The 12,725-nt window shown below is 38.5% G+C and overlaps 1 protein-coding gene across 2 annotated transcripts in view; it reads left to right on the forward strand.

Moving 5' to 3' along the window:
- The window catches only part of LOC135204843 (zinc finger protein OZF-like), a 197,744-nt gene that overhangs the window by 85,835 nt on the left and 99,184 nt on the right, over nt 1–12,725 (forward strand). The window lies entirely within an intron of this gene.

Below are 12,725 nucleotides of genomic sequence, written 5' to 3' on the forward strand. Positions count from 1 at the left end.
GCACCATCTTCTCCCTCAGACTCCTCCATACCTCTTGTCTCGGGACTCGGTCATAAGCCTTTTCAAGGTCAATGAATACCATATGTAGGTCCCTTTTGTCTTTCCCCGAATTTCTCCATTATTTGCCTCAGACAAAATATACCCATCTGTTGTTCCCCTTCCCTTCATAAATCCCATCTGCTCTTTACCTATTTGTACTTCTTCTCTCAGTCTAGCATCTATCATCCTTTCCAGTATCTTCAATGTGTGGGACATCAATTTAATTCCCCTATAATTACCACACTCTTAGACATCGCCTTTCCCTTTAAAAATTGGGATCAATATGCTCCCACGCCACTCATTTGGTATCTTTTCCTGTTCAAGGATCTTTATCATAAGATCGTACAGTATATCCACTCCCTCATCTCCTAATGCTTTCCATGCTTCCACTGGAATCATGTCTGGTCCGGTTGCCTTCCCATTCTTCATCTTCTTCAGTGCATTTAGTACCTCTTGCCTAGGAAACCTCATTACCATGCCAATGTTCACTTGCCCATCCTCTCTTATTAGTCTATTATTTTCTTCATTTAACAACTGTTCGAAATATTCTTTCCATCTCTTCACAATGTCTTCCTCCTTTCTAAGTACTACACCATCTTGATCCTTTATTTGTTTGATATGTGTAATATCTTTGGTGCTTATTTTTAGCCTTTGATAGCTTGATCATCTTCTTTAATCCTTCCTTTGTCCCCAGCTTATTATAGACATCATCATACGACTTTGCTTTAGCTTGGGCTACCACCTTTTTCACCACCTTGTTTCTCTGTCTTCCACTGACTGTGACTCTTCCCATCTTTTCTTTGCCTCCTCCTTATCTTTTACTACTTTCTCAATGTCTTCATCCCACCCACCACAAACTCTCCTTTTCTTCCCATATGATACCAGATGTCTCTCCTAGCAGCTCCTTTCCATGCCTTCTTATTACTGCTGCATTTCGTGCCCACCATTCTTGAACATCTTCAATCCCTATATCAATATCCTCCAAAACCCTCCTCTTAAACTCTCTCTTCTTATCCCCTTCCTTCTCTGATTTGTACCATTTAATTTTTCTTATCCCTTTAGCTTTGGTTTTTCTTTCCCTTTTTAACTTCAAATCGATACATAGCAGTCTGTGTTGGGGGGCTACATGGTCACCTGGAATAACTTTGCAGTTCTTGACCTCCACCAGCTTTATCCTTTTATACAAGAAGTAGTCTATCTGGGAGAATCTTCCCCCACTCCTATATGTTATTAGGTGTTCCCTTTTCTTCTTAAAGAATGTGTTTACTATTGCCATGTTGAATGACACAGCAAAGTCCACTACACTCTCTCCTTCTGGGTTTCTCTCCCCAATTCCATGGCCCCCATGCACCCGCCCAATCGCCTCATTTTCACTTCCGACATGGCCATTCAAATCTGCCCCAACTCTCACCCTCTCATGCTCTTCCAGTTCTTGCATTATTCCATCCATGTCTCTCCAGAAATTTCCCTTCTCTTCTTCTGTGCAACCAACTTGTGGTGCATATGGGCTTATAATATTCAGAATCTCTCCTCCATAACATATCTTCAATCTGATGATACGGTCATTCTTTCTATGCACTTCTATTACCGAGTTCTTCAGTTCACTAGACAGTACTGTGCCAACTCCATTTCTACCTTGTTTATTTGCTCCACTATAATATAGCTTATATCCATCTCCCAACTCTTTAGCTTTATTTCCTTTCCACCACGTTTCTTGCACACACATAACATCTACTTTCTTTTCTCTCATCAAGTCAGCCAATTCTCTACCTCTCCCGGTCATGGACCCAACATTTAGCTGACATACTCTAAACCCAATGTGAGCTTGCTTCTTTAGCTGCACCCGCTCCTGATGCAGTAGCCCCCGCCTTACCACAGAGTTAGGGCGACGTCTCTGTGCGTCGTTTACGGAGTACGCCCTAGCATTACCTCTTTCCATATTTTGGCTCATTCCATTTTTTGGTTTTGGCACAGATTTTTACAGCCGGATGCCCTTCCTGACACCAACCCTCCCTATTTATCCGGGCTTGGGACCGGCACCCATAAGGACTTGTTTACCCCCTAGGTGGCTAGGTTACCTCATTAAAACTCGGATATCCGAGTAAAATTTTACACTACCAAAACCTATTTGTCAACGCCCGCTAGTGTATAATAAGTATTGTTTCTCAAAATACGATTGCAGACTATACATTTTACTTCAAAATATAACACTTGAAGGCTAATTAAAGTTTTATTTACAATATTATTAAAATATAGAATACAAAAAGGATCTTTAAATTGGCCTCATCGAATGTAACCCCTCTGACTGGAATGGTTCTGTCCCAAGAAGGCACAGGACTGTTAAACCAACCTGGCCTTAAGGGCAAAATCAACAAACATCTAAGCGAAGGTCCAGCAAGATTAGCGTAGGTTTTTTTCTATTTTTATTATGAAATTAAACCAAGGACCATGTGGTCAGCCACAAGGCACACAATTCAAAGATAGGAAAGTTTCAAAAAACCCAAAACATCAGATTTTTAAAAGTTTCAGTTTAGTGCAAATCTCGCCACTGAATCATTAAGCAACACTTTGATAGAATATCAACCATGCAAAGCATCGGATGGCAAAATTTCATCCTCATCTTGCCTTTGCTGTATGAGACTGATATCCCATTGTAACCACCCCAGCTTGAAATCCTTCCGTATCATAAAAACTTCTACTAGTGGCATCTGTGACTACATTTAACTTTCCTTCTATATATTTGAGCTTTGCAGCAATGTCCCTGATAGTTAAGAACCATCGAGCTCTTTAGGGTGACAGATCGGGTTTATTTAAAAGATCCAATAATTGCTTGTGGTCTGCAAGAACTTCTACTTTATTCCCCATTACTAGTAACATTTTAAAACAAACTAAATTTGATACTATTGCAAAGGCTTCTTCATCTACAATAGCCATTGGTCTTTCATTGCTTCCCTTTGTTCTAAATTTCCTACTATAAAACGCAATTGGATGGAGCTTTCGATCAAATTTTTGCATAAGGCAAACACTTATACCCTCCTGACTGGCATCAGTCACTAATGTGAACGGTTCGCTGAAATCTGGACATTTCAGAACTGGGAGATTCATTAATGTGTCCTTGACTGTCTGAAAAGCCACTTGATGCGGTTCTCCCCAATAAAATTGAATGTCTTCGTACCATTCCTAGGAATTACCTAATTTGTTTCTTTGTCTTAGGGACGGAAAAATCTGCAATTGCTTTGCCTTTATCGTCATTCACTCTAACTCCCTCTTTAGATATGACATGACCTAATTAAGTAATTTGCTTCTTCAAGAAAGAACACTTAGCTAGCTTAATTTTCAATCCTTCTAACCTAAGTCTCCTAAGTACTTCCTTAAGCACTTCTAAGTGTTGCACGATCGAGTCTGTTGCAATTGATATATCATCCATTTACAAAAAAACATTTTTACCCAATAGCCAATGCAAAACTGTGTTTACTATCCTCGTAAAAGTCATAGGACTACCAGACAAACCAAAAGGTATCCTCTTAAATTCAAAATGTCCCTTAGGCACTGAAAAAGCAGTATATTCCTTGCTATTTTCACTAAGAGTGACTGGCAAAAACCATGTGCTAAATCAATTGAACTATAAATATTATGTCCCCCAATTTCTACGAAAAGATCTGGTATGCACGCAAATGGATAATGGTCTGGAATTGTTTTCTCGTTCAAATGTCTAAAATCGACGCATACTCGGACAGAGCCGTCCTTCTTAGGCACCGTCAACAGAGGAAAGTTATACAGAGACACTAGGTCTAATAATTCCTTCCTCATCCCATTTACTGACCTCTTTCTCTACCTGTTCTCTGATTTTGAAAGGTATGCGGTATGCAGGAATAAAAATGGGTTTCATACCTTCCTCTAGATTCACCTTATGTTCTAACACATTAGTCAGTCCTAACTTTTCCCCTTGTAGGTCTACCGTATCCCCAAATTCCACCAAAAGTTCGCTTACCACTTGCATATGCTCTTTGTGGTCTGCGTTAGCTAAATGTTCCCTAAAGATTTTCTTCCTTGATTGCATTTCTGCCTCTGAAAACTCAGTTCCCTCTCTACAATAGCCACTGAACCACTATCACTACTCCAATCTTGGAGGTCTACCACATAGCTATGTGTTCTTCTGATATTTCCTAACTGTATCATTACTGTTCAATAATTCCACCCATGTAACGCCAGTGTTTGATACTCTGTTCACCGATAATGTGCTAGTAATCCCTCTTAGTTTCTTGCTACTGTCAATTTTGTATAACTCTTTGGACTTTTTCACTTCCATCACCAGCCCGAGAAGAGTCTACTTGAGACTCAGAGATCTGGAAAAACTAAGCCCTATTAATAATAATTCACTTCCCTCAGTCTGACTTTCACCATAGTCTTTGTACCTGGATTTAAAATAACATAAAACACCTTTATATTTGTGGTTAGTACTTCCCTGTTCCACGTCCCCATGAATATCATTGCATCCACCATGACCCCATTGTTATTATCAGTATCAATATCACTACCCCTACCATCATTGTTAAAACAGCTAACATTGTCACCACCGTGGTCCTCAGTATCCCCATTATCATCACCAACCCCCTTGCCATTGTTACCCATATCATTAGTATCATTACCATTATCACCGTCAATAGTACCCCCATTTTCACTGTTACCCATATTAACCTCGGTATCCTTAGCTCCACCTGTATCCACATATGGGATAAAAACACCTGGTATCCCAACTGTTGTGCCACTAACACCTGTATGGACCGATATCCTGTGTTTCCTACATGCAGGATGGCCCAGCCGAGGTCTGTTGGCCAACGCAACCCCTTTTATCAATAAGAATGGTTCTATCAGTACTCAATCACCCAGAGTAAATCATATTCTTATAAAACCCAAGGTATTCAATCTATGCGCTTGCGCATCACACACGTCTCCGTTGATGCCTTGAGGGTTTCAAAGGGTATTGGGAGAACATGGACTGATACAGATCATGGTCCATTAAATTCACTGTAGATCCTGTATCAATAAAAATTGGGACCTTCACATCCTCCACTGTTCAATTTACTATCGGCCTTTTAGATGATCGGGTTTCCCAGAATTTCGCCAGTCTCTCTGCCCCTTTGAGTAGCTAGCCTGGGAAGTTCTCTTATTGTAACTCCCGAAGGTGCGGGTCTTGCATCTCTCCATATCTGAGACGGACAAGCCTGCCAAAAGTGATCTGCACTTTTGCATGTCCCACAATATTTGACTGCATACTTTTTTTGTGTGCCCTGGTTTATTGCAATTGTAGCAATGCAACTGCTGTTGCCCTTGATCGATCGATCCTCTCTTATGTTCCATTTTTGCACACAAATGGGGAGAAGGAAAATCTGAGTCTCTTTGCATCATATTTCTTGGACCAGTCCCATTAAAAAATGTACTATCCACTGCGGGACACTTGGACATATGTTTCTGAATTTGGGAATAAATCAGTTCCTCAGCTGCTGTAGGTTCAATCTTTTCATCAAAACTGTCTACAATGGAGTCCGGGATGTCGTTTAGAAGCTGGGGAAAATGTAATAATTTCTGTAAGTTGTCGAGTGAGATGTTATTCCCATTTACCCATGTGGACTTTTTCAATTTCTGTATCCATTCTCCCGCTAAGTCAAAAAGTTTTGAGCTATGCTCAATAAGGTTTTTATTACCTTTCCCAATCTTGTAAAGACCTCTTAGGTCTCTCACTATATCTCTGTGTTCCGTTGTTCCATAGGTTGTCCTCAGAAATGCTTGTAACTCGGTCCATGACCGACATTTTGTGTACTGAAAACTACGGCAGCAATAACCCAAATCCCCTTTATTGAAATCTGACAAGGCTTTTGCCTCTGTGAATGCCTCTACATCACTTTTAATTCCCTTGGCATTTAGGTAATTATTGACACATGCAATAAGTATCTGCACTGGCTGGGACAGAATGCCATCCACAATGCCCCAAAAAGGGCTAACCTCTCTGAAACATTTGTTATCCTATGCAACAACATATGATTACTGCTACTACTGGTAGCTGCGTCAACCATTTTGCCTTTCTTAGAGAAACTCTTATAATTCAGGATTTGCCCCAACCTCAATAACATCGATATATGTATATCCCCACACAAGCCACCAACATCGAGGTAATAAAGTATCAATCACCAAATAAAATAAATTGCGTGCACCAATTCCCAGTAAACCGGTACTGTTCCGAGTTACTGCCTCTCTGATTCAAGGTCAATCAGCTGATCCAATGTGTGTCACTATGCTCAACAGAAAACAGGGAAGAGCAAGAGAGAAAATGTAACGCCACCCTTCCTTCTGAGATAATTTGCTGAACTTTGCACATGCCCATTCTCTCATCACCGATTACATACAAGAAATGAAATATGCCGTGCTACTCTTTCCAATGCATTGCACTTACAACAAACCCCTAATGTCAGTTGAATCCCGCAGGGACACCAAAATGAAATACACTTGTGAGAAAATTGTTAACACCAACAAAAAAGAAAAGGCCCAGTAGTAACAAAAGTAAACTTTAACACTTAATCCTCATAGGTTTCGGCTCATGAACACAAAGTTATCTGGTCTCGCCTTAGCGAGTAATATTTAGTTACACTTGCCACTGCGCGTAATTAATTCTACATTTTCACTCCCACCTTAAGATACGTCATATCATTACGCACTAGCTAATGGCGCTGCCAAGCCCGGCTGACACCCAAATTCCGTTGACTACAACTTAAACCCCCTTTTGTCAGCAATAAAGAGTCGGTTGCCAAATATACATAATTATAACCACTTTTCCCTAACATCTACCTAATCTATATAAATCTAGTCTCTCCAGAGACGTAATCTATAGGCTTGAATGCCATTTAATGCTGCCACCACTGTTATGAGGGTAAAAATGACCCCTGTCTAAATAATAGGAGAGAATTCCTAACTGGAAAGCATGACCAACCCTCCATGGTCATCTCTGTAGCTAGCTGAGAAACAATTATTAAAACTAGGCGAATTCAAACTCTCGCTATTACAAAATTTTAATCTTTAATTCACAAAAGCTAACATAAAAATGGAATAAAATGAGTTAAAGAACATCCCAAAAATCATTAAACTACCATTTCTCTTCCACAAAATCATATTAGATAAGTACCCACCCCAATTCTACTTCTGTCCGACTATTTATAAGTCCTCATCAATAACAGTCAACACAAATTTAGAGAATTCATTTTAAATGGTAACTTCGAATCCATCTGAAAATGAGAATATAATTATCAAACATTGAAATGTGTCAACATGTAAAATGGGTAAAAGTCTTGTGATCCTTTTCTACAATTCCCCTCTCTAGAAGCTGAACTCAATGTTATTATATAAAATATACTATAACTTTTCCAAAGTCTTTTTCACTTTATCTTACGACTGATCTCCAAGCGCCTTCCCCTATGGTGAGTTTCCACACTTAAGGAATATCGTATAGTGTCCCCCTTAATCGCCTCACTAGGGGTTTTTTATTCCATCTATTTCGTCTTACAAACGTACGTATGTACGCTTACCAACAGACGTACGGATACACACCTCAAGTCTTTCTCCGCCCCTGTGTATGTGCGTTTACTGTTTCTCATGTCCACGGCTTATCTAGCACACGTATCGATGACCTGAAGTAAACTTTCTGTCTCGAAAAATTAGTACACGAATTTTTAGAGACTTATTTTCCGCCCCTCCATCTTTTCCCCGCTTGCAGTGTAAGACGAATTGTCAAGTACAAGGCAGATTGGTGGCTACAGTGAAATGGTTCCTTTTTGTATGTACACATTTATTGGACATCGCCTCTTCTCCCTCATTGCTTAATCACTAAATTCTTGTTATCTTATAAATTATATGAAAAATGAAGGAATGTTTCCTTCTCAAAGAAAATAAATTTTGACTAAAATGACTAACCCGATCCCCCTCGGTATAAAACCACCGTTCCCGTGGTACTCTTGCTCTCTCTGTTAATTAATGTAGTTCAGATAGCAACACTTCCAGGTCTTGTACGTGGTGTGGGGGTGTGAGCTCGGGCATGGAGGGAGGCGGTGATTGACCAGAATTGCACATTGTAAGTAATCGTTCCTTTTTGTAGCCATTGTTGGGCTGATTAAATTTAATCATTATTGAACATGTTCAGATTCTTCTAACAAATTTTATTGGCATTTGTTTCGTTAAGAAAGTGTAAATTGATGTTTTCAAATTCTTAAGTGTTTCTCAGTGGTCACGTGGCCACATAGAATTTGTCCAAGTGTATAGTGTGCTGAGCCACCTAAGTCCCGTTTATTCACTTTGCTTTGTTAATTTTAAATGAGTTTAGTTTTGTAATAAAATTTGTTAAAATCAGACGTACTTACCTGTCGAGTTCTCCTTGTGTACGGGCTGGAACCTGTCCATTGGTAGGGCTATCAGCTGCTTAACATCTGGCACAAACCTAGTGGAAGTCGCCATAACATTCGCGACACTTTTCTTGCCAGTATACCTCATCTCTCTGCAATTCGGTCATCATCAGGCGTGTTTTCGATTGTGTCTCATATCAGCATCTTGAGGAATTCACTGTTTTGCACCTGTCTCCAAACATCTCCAAATGCAGGTTTTGTTTTACAGTTTTATTTATTTATCTATTCACCTGTTTAATTATTATAGATATTATCTAAAATAGTCAATTATGTCCCTACATGTGCCTCAAAATACTCCTAAAATTGCTTAACTGGTTTTGCTCTCCACTCACCCCCTCCCACGGGGCTGCTGAGTAAAAAATACCTGGGCCGCTTCAACATCCCAGTCTGCCCCTGGCTGGGGTATATAAATTAGATAAATATTGGCATCAAATATGATGAGAAGGATGAACAACGTAAAAGCTTTAGTAAAGAAAAAGACTATTCTTTAAATTACTTAACAACTACTTTTAAATAAGTAAAACTTACTTTGAGATTCAACGTAACCTGGACGTAACGAACAACATCACAAAAACAAAAGCTTCAGATCAAAACGAAGACTGTGCCGATGCAGACCCTGTTGGGTGCTCCATGGCCCCCCGCCCCCACCTCCCCAGCACAAAACGACACTGGAGATCGCCAAACTACCCAAACGCAGCCACGGCCTTGGAAGACAGCCGAACCCGCCCGAGGATTACTTACTCCCCAGGGGAGGCATCCTGTCTCCGAACTCCCCTGAGGACTCCAAGTAGTGATCGAAATCTTGCTCCTATCATCCAACAATTATGCCTTAATTGTTGTCGGGGGGTTGGGGGGGATAATTGTAAGGACAATGCTTTATCTCCAAATTTATTGTACACACACTCAAAAAACTGGTGGCAGAGTTTCATAATTTTTCGTTCACCTGCCTGACGCATGATTCATGCCTTATTTATCTATTTTTCTTTTCAAAGATGGAAGAAGTCATGAGTAATGACGTTAAAGACAGTCACTGATATCTTAAGAACATTATGTTATGTTATTGTGTAAAATTATTTTCCATGTAGCAAAATTAACGTGAACGAAACGAAGTGATAAAAAACGTCATATCACAACCACTGATATGCATTACCAAATAGATAGGAGACACCTATCACTAGTAATATTGCATAAATATAGTCCTTACATTATCATTTCAATATTAAGTTGAAGGTAGTTGAACAATTCCATTTGTTAAATTTTACAGAAAACATTGGAATCTCACAAAATGCTATCAAATTAAAAAAAAAAAGAAAAAAAAAACGATAACCTAACAGTGTGAACCATGGGTCCTCACTCTATTGCTTTTGATGTTTCTATGTGCACGGGAATCTAATATCAATGTGTCATTTATCGGTCTAAGAAACATCCCTAGATGAGCGAGAGACAATTACTGCACTGCATTCGGTGCAAGTTCCTGTTGGAGAGATCTAGAAAGCTTAATAAACCGGAGAGAATCATACATAGATGAATCAAATTGTTTAGAGAACGGCAAACTTTAGAACATGGGCCTAGAGGTGGAACACCTCGAAGCACCACAAGTGAGAAAGACAATACAGTAGTGTAAATGTTGCTGTTGCTGAACAACATTCATTTGTGAATTTTGAATTCTAGTGCCTCGTCACGATATTGGTGAACAAGGAATCATGACTAGCTCTACGCTTAAGACTGGTGTCTGATGAATACTTTAAATGGAGAGGAAGAGATTTTTAAATCTACACTTGAAATCTTTGATAGGTGTCTAATGAATAAGCAAACTTATCTTTGATGGATGAGGGATTCAGTTCGGCTTACTTTTTAATGTTTTTTATCGGTGGGAGATACTTTATTAACATCGGCCTAATCCCTCCATCACTCCTATACGCCACTTCCGCTTTCTTCCACATCTCAGGCGACCCGATCCGACTTCTCACTACGAACTCCACCGCGTGAAAGCATCGCTAAAGATAACGGTTATTTTAAAATTCCCCACACCGACAGCAGACGCCTTAAAATGCATGTTTATAAAATATTTTCTGTTCAAAGAAACTTTATTTTTCATTCCCCAAAATATGTGCATACACTCGTGTTACACCCTGTATGACTGTTGATGTCAAAGAAGAACCCTTGATTGAAGCAGTAGGGTTTTCTTGAAAAAAAAATATATATGAAATAGACTTAAACGAGAATGTCACCTTTCATATTTCTTATCCTTTCAGCTACTTATAATATGCTTATGGTAGTAGGTCTAGGCATACATGTGAAAGTAATTTTAATTAATTTCTATTAAGAAATGAATAGCTACAGAAAGATCAACCTAAGAAAGCTTTAATGAAAGTAAGCCTTTCTTAATATATTCATCAGTTTTGACTCCCACAGCTTTCCAACGTGTCCAAGGAATTCGATAAAAAATACGAGACCGAATTATATTAGTTTGATTTTTTTATGATTGCTTTTTGACTTTGAATAGCTAGGTCTGAGTAAATTATGTTACGCAATTATGAAAAGGATAAGAAGAAAGAACATGGCCAATAAAACAAGAATAACGGGAATAATCAAATAAAGCAGATGAAAATATATATGTATATATATATATATATATATATATATATATATATATATATATATATATATATATATATATATATATATATATATACATATATATATATATCATATATATATATATATATATATATATATATATATATATATATATATATATATACGTATATATATGTTGTCGATTTAAATATTCATTCACATTACGTATCCGAGAGAGTATACTGCTGAAAACAGACCTAGGCTAATCATGTGTGAAAATCAGAAGTCCATTTAGGCCCACTAAATGTGTCATGCAAATTATTTTATTGATCAAAGGACAAAATTAGTTTAATTAAACATCGTTATTAAAGAATGTTAATGCCTTAATGAATTATTTATCGGCTGTAGGAGACAAAATGACAACACCCTAGTGCAGTACGATACGTTGGGTCAAGACTCGAGCGGCAGCAAAGCCAACTTCAAAATGCTTAGGTATGCTGTAACGAAGCTAGAGTTGAGAATAGATTTAGAAATTGTGGACCCATTGGTATATATTTTCCTTACTTTGCAAAATAGTTCTCTTTAATACGTTGAATAAGTCTACTCAATTCTAATGTAATTTATTTCAAGTACAGAACCTTTGAAAGGAAATGTTATTTATTGTTAAATAAATAATCTGGCACCTGCATATGGCAATATTTCCATAACGAGCAATGAATTAAGAAACTACGCCAATTCTTCGTTGGCCGACAGTACATGTTCCTACAGTCACAATGTTCATTTACATCCATTCGAAAGAGCGTTCAGCGGGCTTTCCGCCAATGTATAAATCAAGCAATGTCATACCCTGTAAGCTTTTATAATTATGAATATTGTCTCCAAAGAAACACAAATCGGATGTCGCCGACCCATTTTTGCTCTCTCACGGGTCGGCGACTACACTTCCGGCCGCATGTTTTATATCTGAATTTTCCTTACCTGTAAAAATAAAGTTCTATGGGCTGCTTGAGGAGCAAGAGCCCGTGCTGGCATAAGGCCATTCTTAATCTCAAAAAACAAGTAATAAAGTTACTACGCTTCTACCTGCCTCCTTGTTTACACGCTCACGTACAGATCTGCTTAATTGAAAATAGGAGGGAATTTACGAACGAATTGCTTCACTTCGTTTGGTTTTGTGTACATTCCTCCATAAATTATGGCATTACAGAGACAAAAGACGAAACCAAACGTAAACAGAGGAAGGAATAAAAACTAATAAGGGAAGAGGAGGAGGAGCCGTTCCAAAGGTAATTTCCAGTTATTGCTTTTATTTACAAATACAAATCGGCGAAAGGGGAAATGAGAATAGGAGAGAATAAGAAAGACTTTATGAAGGAATTGTGACAAACATTCAAGAGAGAAACCCGGCAAATAAACACAAAGTAGGAATAAAAACGAACAAGGGAAGAGGAGGATCCGTTCCATAGTACAATCCCGTACCTTAATGCTACAACTGCAATTGCAGTTTGTAACATTCGTGACAGAAGGAAGGAAAACCTGATCATATCGTATTCTACCTGCCAGAACCTCAAGCAGGAGAGGAAACAGTAAAATGTAAGCTAGATGAAGAGAGGTGCAACGAAATTTTCACAAAAGAAATTAACCTTAATAAAAGAAGAG

This window comes from Macrobrachium nipponense, chromosome 47 (assembly GCF_015104395.2).
Source record: "Macrobrachium nipponense isolate FS-2020 chromosome 47, ASM1510439v2, whole genome shotgun sequence".
Classification (NCBI taxonomy): Eukaryota; Metazoa; Arthropoda; class Malacostraca; order Decapoda; family Palaemonidae; genus Macrobrachium; species Macrobrachium nipponense.